The sequence below is a fragment of the Crocodylus porosus genome, unplaced genomic scaffold (genome assembly GCF_001723895.1).
Source record: "Crocodylus porosus isolate Cpor-Errol unplaced genomic scaffold, CroPor_comp1, whole genome shotgun sequence".
In the NCBI taxonomy this organism is placed as follows: Eukaryota; Metazoa; Chordata; order Crocodylia; family Crocodylidae; genus Crocodylus; species Crocodylus porosus.
The window spans coordinates 30,392,127-30,400,023 of record NW_017728947.1 but is presented as its reverse complement, the minus strand read 5'-3'; positions in this window follow the sequence as shown (position 1 = coordinate 30,400,023).

Genomic DNA, 7,897 nt, shown 5'->3' with positions numbered 1-7,897 from the left:
GTGCTCTTTCCTGCCAAGGCAGGGGGTCGGACTAGATGATCTACCTAGGTCCCTTCCGACTCTAGCTACTATGAAACTATGAAACTATGAAACAGGCACTTGGAGCTAGTGCCCCTCTCACCCATCCGTAGTTACATTATTGACAAATGTTATTCCACTGTCATAGTTAAGATCCTTTCTAAGTATATATTACATTTGGAATCTCATAAGGTCAATGGACTTTCCCATCTTGGAACTATGAGAAGGAATTTCTCCCAGCTTTCTAAGAGACTGATTTTACGAAGTGTACATATTTTGTAGGAGGTATCTAGTGCTCCTGTCTCTCACAGAGGACAGAAATGAACCCCTACCTCAGCCAAAAGGAGATGCCTAAGCGTAACCTCTTGTTTTATAAATATTTCTCTCACACCGACTGTACAAAGAGATATAGCCACCCCATAATCTCTGACTCAGCAAAGATAGAGATGCCCAAGCTAACCCTCTTGTTTTATAAACATGAGTTTTAGATTGACTGTACAATCCTTTGGCAAGGAGCTCTCGGGTTCTTTAAATGTCAGTGTATGGGAAAAAAACTTCAGAATAGACTGTACACAAGACAAGTACAGCACATCAAAACTATTCCACAATTATTTTCAGTTTTAAAGTTATTATTGCTTGATATTTTTATTAAAGTCATTATAAAAATGATCATAACAATTTAATTCACTGGACCTTTCCAATATAGTTTTCAATTAAAGAAAACCACAACAAATTCAGGAACAGCGAGAAATACTGAAAATGCAAATCTTCATTTAAAGCAGAACACTTTCCAATGAAAATATTTTCACTGGAAAATATTGATTAGTTTTACTGATGAGCTTTTTAATTTGATCAAATGCAAATAAGCCTAAGGTCTTTTAAGACCAAACTTCACCACCCTCAGCTTAATATAATACAAAAAATATTTGTTAGTTTTATTAATAAAATCCTCCTGTATCCCAAAAGGTGATTTTTCCTAGTTTCCTGCTTGGGGAGCATATTTAAAGATTCAGTGGTAATTAGACACATCCATTTAGAGTCTCATCTCTGCTTTATGATATCTCATGTACAAAGCTCTAAAATTCACAGGTTATTTTATACAGAAAAGACTACGATAACGTCCATGTACTGAACAGACACAAAGGATAATAATACCCAGAATACCACATGTACACCCACCAAAATAAAATCTTGTGTGTTTTGTTTGGCAACCTCATCAATTCTTCACAGAAACAATAGATCTCTGGGGATATTTTATGGCAAGATGGAAAGGCAAAGAAACAAAATTACATTTGAGTATTCATCTCTTAGCTATGAATTCTTGTTTTTTTCAGGGAGAATGCAAGACAAAATTCAGCCTTCTAACAAAGAAACCTTTTTCTATTTTCCCTGAATAATCCCATACAGTGAAATTTTGCATCCGCTGAAGATATGATTAACTCAGGTTTTCATTGTGAATGCCCTCCTGGCTTTGCTCCACAACCCAACCTGTCAGTCAGGTATATACAATTCTGTAGAGTCTGCTCTATTTTCCCCTAAAGGGACTGACACAGTATTTAGTCACAATGGAGAGTTGTCCATTAAAATGACAGGGGGCTGGAAAGACACTCAGCATGCTACACTCATGATATGAAGTATAATAGACTGTTAACAATCATGCCTGCACCTTTTCTCAAGGGCCATTTGTACTAAGTGAAGCTCCCTATGTCCTCTCAAGTAGGAAACACCGTTTCATTGTTGCTTTAAATAAAGAAGAATCCTCCCTCTAAAGTGAGTTTTCATGTGAAATGTGTTCAGTTGTGTGCCTAAATGATAGGGCCAAACTCTGAACTGCTTCACAAAGCCAAAGTAATCAGTATATGGACTCATTAACAGAGTGCGAAGGGCACGCGAACCAATACCTCTATAGTCCAAGAACAGCAGTGGAACTGTTCCTATAGTCTCAGGCTCGATGTTAGCATTTGGGGCTTCTTCATCACCAGTGGTAGTTTGCAAGAAACAGTGGCCACACTGATGCCTTCAAAATACCTTCCATGCTGTCATAGAGAGAGAGACCTGCTACAAGCCACTAATACATGGAATGTAGCGAATGTGCAACAACTCTGCAAATCCTGTCTGCAGCCTTTTGCAGTATAAGTGATCTACAACTGCTCTCCATGTAGGGCCCATGAGCCACAGAAAGTATCAGAATTTTACCCATCCATCTTCATTTTATTTTCACTTGTTCATCCATTCCGTACCAGCTTGGAACGGCCTAAATATGGCCAGAGCTTAATAGCTAGGTACACAGATTGCACATCCTCCAGTTGGAATTCTAAACCAACCAGTTCTGCCTGTCTTGACTCTGGGAACGCTCAGATCATTCCTACTGGATATGGCCTCACACTGAACATGGTGAGAGGAAGCATTTCTTTTACTCAATAGCTCAGTGGTGGTTAGACACCTTGCACAGGACATGGGAATTCAGGAGTCATTCTCTCTATTCCCTGGGGGGACTTGAGTCCACCCTGACCTGAGAGAGGCCTGACCACCGGGCTACAAGGTATTCTCAGGATATTGTGGGGATGCTTTCAATCCTTCCATTGAAAATGCAGCAATTCCACTTTGCATCACATATTTAAATCTACACTGGAACAAAGAAAGAGCAAGAGAAATAATTGTAGCCTACTGGTTAGCACTCTAGGGAAAAGACCCAGATTTCAGTTCCTACTCCAGTGAATTTTATTAGTAGAGGTTTAGGATTGTGAATCCAAAAAGATGACAAAGCCAGTACTACACTTGATCTGACCCTTCAAGAGACTGAGAAGAAATAAATATTATAAATACAGAAATAAATATTCATTAGAGGAGGGACCGGACAACAGGTGAGTGCCCTTATCACTAGTCTATAGAGGCAGTCTCTCTCTTATGCAATGAATATTTATTTTTTGCAATATGAAACATCTTCAACAGGAGGAATTGAGAACAATCTTACCCCAAGATAATTTATGGCTGATAGTTGGGGTCTCCTCCTTGGAACTGTATTCAAGCCTCAGTATAATGAGGAGGAATTTAAACCAGGATTTCCCACATCTTGATTGAGTGCTCTAGCTATTCAGTCAGGGGTGTAGGATGTAGCTATGTTGGTCTGAGGACACAGGCGGACAAGGTTCTTTGGGTAAATCTAATATCTTTTATTAGACCACCTCAAATCTTTGGAAAAATTCTTCTTTGCATACCCTTCATTAGGCTGAGGAAGCATCTGCAGTTGGTTTGTGCTCTTCCTGGATGGCGTAGTAAAGTAGCCAGAGGCTAGTACATATGCAAGAATGCTAGTCAGTGAAAATGTAAATTGAGGTAATCAATCGGTGAGAGACAGGTGGGCGAGGGGAAAGGGGAATTAATATAGCTGGTAAAAAGTGGAGGGTTTACCTGAGGAGTCAGATGTTAGGCAGGTTATTATGTGCCATAAATCCAATGTCTATATTTAGTCCATGATTTTTTGTATCCAGTAGATTGATGAAGTGAAGTTCGTAGGCTTGTCTGTTAAAGGTGTTTCGAGGGTTAGAACTGAGAGATTGGAGAGAGAGTGATTTTCCTGTGAGAAATGTGCCCCCATTGGTAATTAGATATTCTTGTCTTTGATAGGTTTTTGGTGTGCGTTCATTCTGGTACACAGTTGTTGTTTGGTCTCTCCTTCATGTTTTCCATCAGGGCATTTGGTGCACTGGATGAGATATATTACATTTCTGGAGGTGCAGGTGTCAGATCCAGGAATGCTGCTGATTCTGTTGTGGGGTGCAGGTATTGTAGGGGGGTGGAGATGTGTTGGCAGGTTTTACATTTCTTGACGTGGCATTGGTTTGGATCAGGGGCAGGCAATTATTTTGGGTGAAAGGCCACTTACTGAGTTTTGGCAAGCCATTAAGGGCCGCATGACAGGCAGCCAGGGGCAGATTAATATCAATTTTCTAAATTTTTTAGGGGCTCTGTGGGCTGCATTTTGGCCACCCCTGGTCTGGATCCATTTGGTGTGTTCTGGGCCGTACGAAGTTTGGTTTTGGTGATGAGGTTGGTGAGGTTCGGTGCTTATATAAAAGCTAGGATGGGTGGTTCTGGAAAGATCTCTTTAAGAATTGGGTCTTCTTTTAGTATGGGTTGCAGTTGCTTCAGGTTTTTCCATATAGGTCCTAGGGAGAAATGTCATAACCAGTGGTGTGCAATTCATGGGGGGTTTTCTTCAGTACTGCAACAGTTCTTTACGTGGTATCCAAGTGGCTCTTTCTATCTCTCTGGAGGAGTGTCCTTGTTGGGTGAAAGCCCTTTTGAGATTTGTGAGGTGACGATCACGGGTGTTCTCCTCAGCACAAATTTGGTGGTACTGAAGGGTTTGGCTGTATATTAGTTTTCTTGGTATATTTAGCGTGATTGCTGGTTCTGTGCAGATATATATGTTGGTCCATGGGTTTCTTGTATATGGTGGTCTGAATTTTACCATTCTGGATAGTGATTGTGCCTAAAAAGGAAATGGTGATGCTGGAGTATTCAAGAGATAGTCTGATGGAGGGGTGCTGCATGTGGAATTTCTGATGGAAATAAATCAGAGATTGCAGGTTTTCAGTCCAAATGATGATGTCATCAATATATCTGAAGTATAGCAAGGGTCTGGTGGTGCAGTCCTTGAGGAATTCTTTCAGGTGACTCATAAAAATGTTGGCCTACTGTGGGGCCATTTTGGTGCCTATAGCTGTGCCCATGGTCTGGAGAAAATGTTGGTTATTGAAAGTGAAGTTGTTGTGTGTGCGGATGAAGTGTGTATGGTCAGTAATATCTTTGAGTCTGTACTCTGAATTGTAATCTTGCTCTTGTAGATATGTAGGGCATGCTTGGATAACAGGGGGTGTCTTTGCTCCTTGTAAATTTGGTGAGAAAAGGACTGCCTTAGGGTTCATGGCTGAGAATCCTACATAGGAAAACTTTCCTCCTTGCAGACTGAAATTAGTGTACATCTTAGATGGACAAGGCATAAACTTTTCTGCTTGGTATTTATTTTTTACTGGCAAGCTTCAATGCATCCACTAAGCATACTAGTTTTTAGGCATCCTGGGCTCATTTGCCAGCTGGGTGCAGCAGGATGGTCATGCCTATATAACTTCTGATTGGCTGGAAGGAGAAGCAAGGCCACTACTTATGCTCACCTACATCAACTGTTTCCAGGCATTTTAACAGATGCCTTTCAGGGTGCTGTTTTTCCTCCAGGATTGTCTGACTATGTTACTTATTCTTACTTCTGAGTGTGACTGCCCACGTCTGGGTAGTATAACAATAAGGACTTAATTCTCTGTATGCATTGAATAGGGAGCCTAACCTACCTATCTTGAGGCAGCTGATTCTATTAGATGACAAAGCATCTAAAGATTAGGTGCCGTCTGAGGACCAGTACCTGAGTCCTTTTGTGCATTTAGTCCTTAGTTTTCCTGTGCCTTGGTTCTCCACTCGTAAATGGAAATAATAGCACTTCCCTACCTCACAGATGCGTCACTAGTTTGAACACATTCATGAGCATTAGGTACTATGGTAATTTGACTCCATTATTCACAAAGTGATAGTCTTTGGTCTGATAAAATAGTTACAATATAAATGGGCAAGATAGATAAATGGTGGGAAGGGAAACATAAACACAGTGAAGTTAAGTGATCTTCTGGAGGTCAAATGGGCAGGGCAGGGCAGGGCATAACTTGGAGAGAAACCTAAACTGCTGAATTTCTTATACTGCTGCTGCTGCAATGGTGCTAACAAAGATGGAAGTGCTAACATACTTTTCATTCAGCTCTCCTTTGGGCCTTATTACACATTAATTTTAGATGGCTCTTGGAGCTCTTAACCCCCGGATTGTTCACGTGTTAACACGTAAAGCTACTTTGGGCAGCTTAAAGTTACACCACTCCAGGTCAGTTTTATCTCTGATCCATGTTTCCCAGCTTGTGTTTCATTAATGTGTGGCCACTCCCTACAGATGAGCTGCCCAAGTTGCAGTCCTCCTGCATCCTAGGATTCAGTGTCCCCTCCAACACCCTCCTGTTCTATGCAAACAGATCTTTCCATCCCCTGAACTCTACTGTCCAGGGGGTGGGTCCAGCATAGGCAGTGGAAGGCCAGGGATCATAGGCAGTGGGTAGGGCCACAAGGCAGCCTGGCCACGAGTGTGGCTGCAGTGAGTGGGGGAGAGGCATGCACAGACTCAGACATGCAGCCAGGATCACAGCTCAGTGTGTGGATCACTGCCCAGCACAGCAGGCAAGTCTCAGTCTACTCTGTGAAGGAGAAGGGGCTTGGGGAGGGGGCCAGATCGAGGCCCCCACAGTGAGGCAGGGACTGGGGCAGAAGTGGGGCAGGGACTGGAGTGAATGGGACCCTGGGACAGGTTATGGGATGGTCAGAGACGTGGGCAGTTCATCCAGGGGCATGGGGGGCATGTGCCCCTCGATCTGTGCATGGGGCGGAGGTGGGTTGCCTCTGCGGGCTGCACTCTCCACCCCACTGCTGCTGCCTCCAGGGCTGCGCAACACCATGTGCATCCCACTGCTGGGCTATGCCATGTCCCCTGCCTGCCTGGTGGTGGGACGCACATGGCATTGCGTGGCTCTCGAGGCAGTGGCAGTGGGGTGCAGAGCCCAGCCCTCAGCAGCAGCCTGTCTCTGCCCTGCACACAGATCTGGGGGGGCATGTGGTCTCTATGCCCCCCAGGGTGCATGCTGTGGCGGGAGCCCTCCCGTACTCCTGGATGAGCCTCCCTCGGCTCCGACCATTCCATGACCCAGGGCCCCATTCAGCCCAGCCCCTGCCCCTGCCTCTGCCCCACTCTCCCCCTCACTGTGGGGGCCTCAGTCTGCCTGCTCCAGAGACTTCCCTGCTGCGCAGCATGCGTGTGGGTGGAGGGTGTGGTATATGGTCATATCTGTGGTTCTCAGGCACTTTGATTGACAGTCCTATTAATCATGGACAAAGACTAAAATGAACAACTTGGTGTGTGTGTGCAAATAATATTTTCTCCCTTCACCTATGCGTTCTGGCACAAAACCAACTCCCATTCCTGCCCCTGAGGGTGTGACCTTCCTCTTCATTTCTTAAATCTTTTTTTTTTGTTTTTTAACTTCTTTTTATTTGATCCTTCAGTGGCTGACTTCTTTCATTTCCCCCACTCCTGTTTCCTAGCTACCCCCCATTTCATTACCCAGTCCCATCCCATTAACTCTGTACCTTCCTGCTTCATATTTCTGCATCCTCCCCCAAACCATATCTCACACCCCTACCTAGAGCAGGAATAGAAGCCTGTCCTGGCTCACTGGCCCTGTAGTGGCAATTTACAGCTCTATTTCCTAGTCAGGGCCCTGCTCACCAGCCCTCTAGTGCCAAGTCACAGCTGTGCAGGAGGGGGACAGTCAGCAAAGGTTTTTGGTCTTAAGGTGTGACTGCTCCAAACTTGAGCTAGCACTATGCTGAACACCATTCGAACAGCTCAAAGTGTAACATGTAACAAGGCACTTTGAGACCAAAATGATGTGGGGGGGGTGTGTAAAATAGCTGACAATCCATACAGTATTTCTGCTCTCAGTAGTATGGTGTAACTGTACCAGCAATACACAAGCAGAGCAAAAAGTCTTGGCATAGAGCAGGCTAGTTTCAAATCAGATGCAAGTAAAACTTGAATACTTGGTCTTATCTTGAAAGGAAATATGACAAATTAAGTTAAAAAACGTGTGGGTGGGTGGGTGCGCGCGCACGCATGTATGCTAGACACTAATATAATCATGTAGTTAAAATGTTTATTTACACTGTTGTACATCATTAATATTAACATCGAAGTACGCATCCCTAAATTGGGTAGAAACAAAGCTGC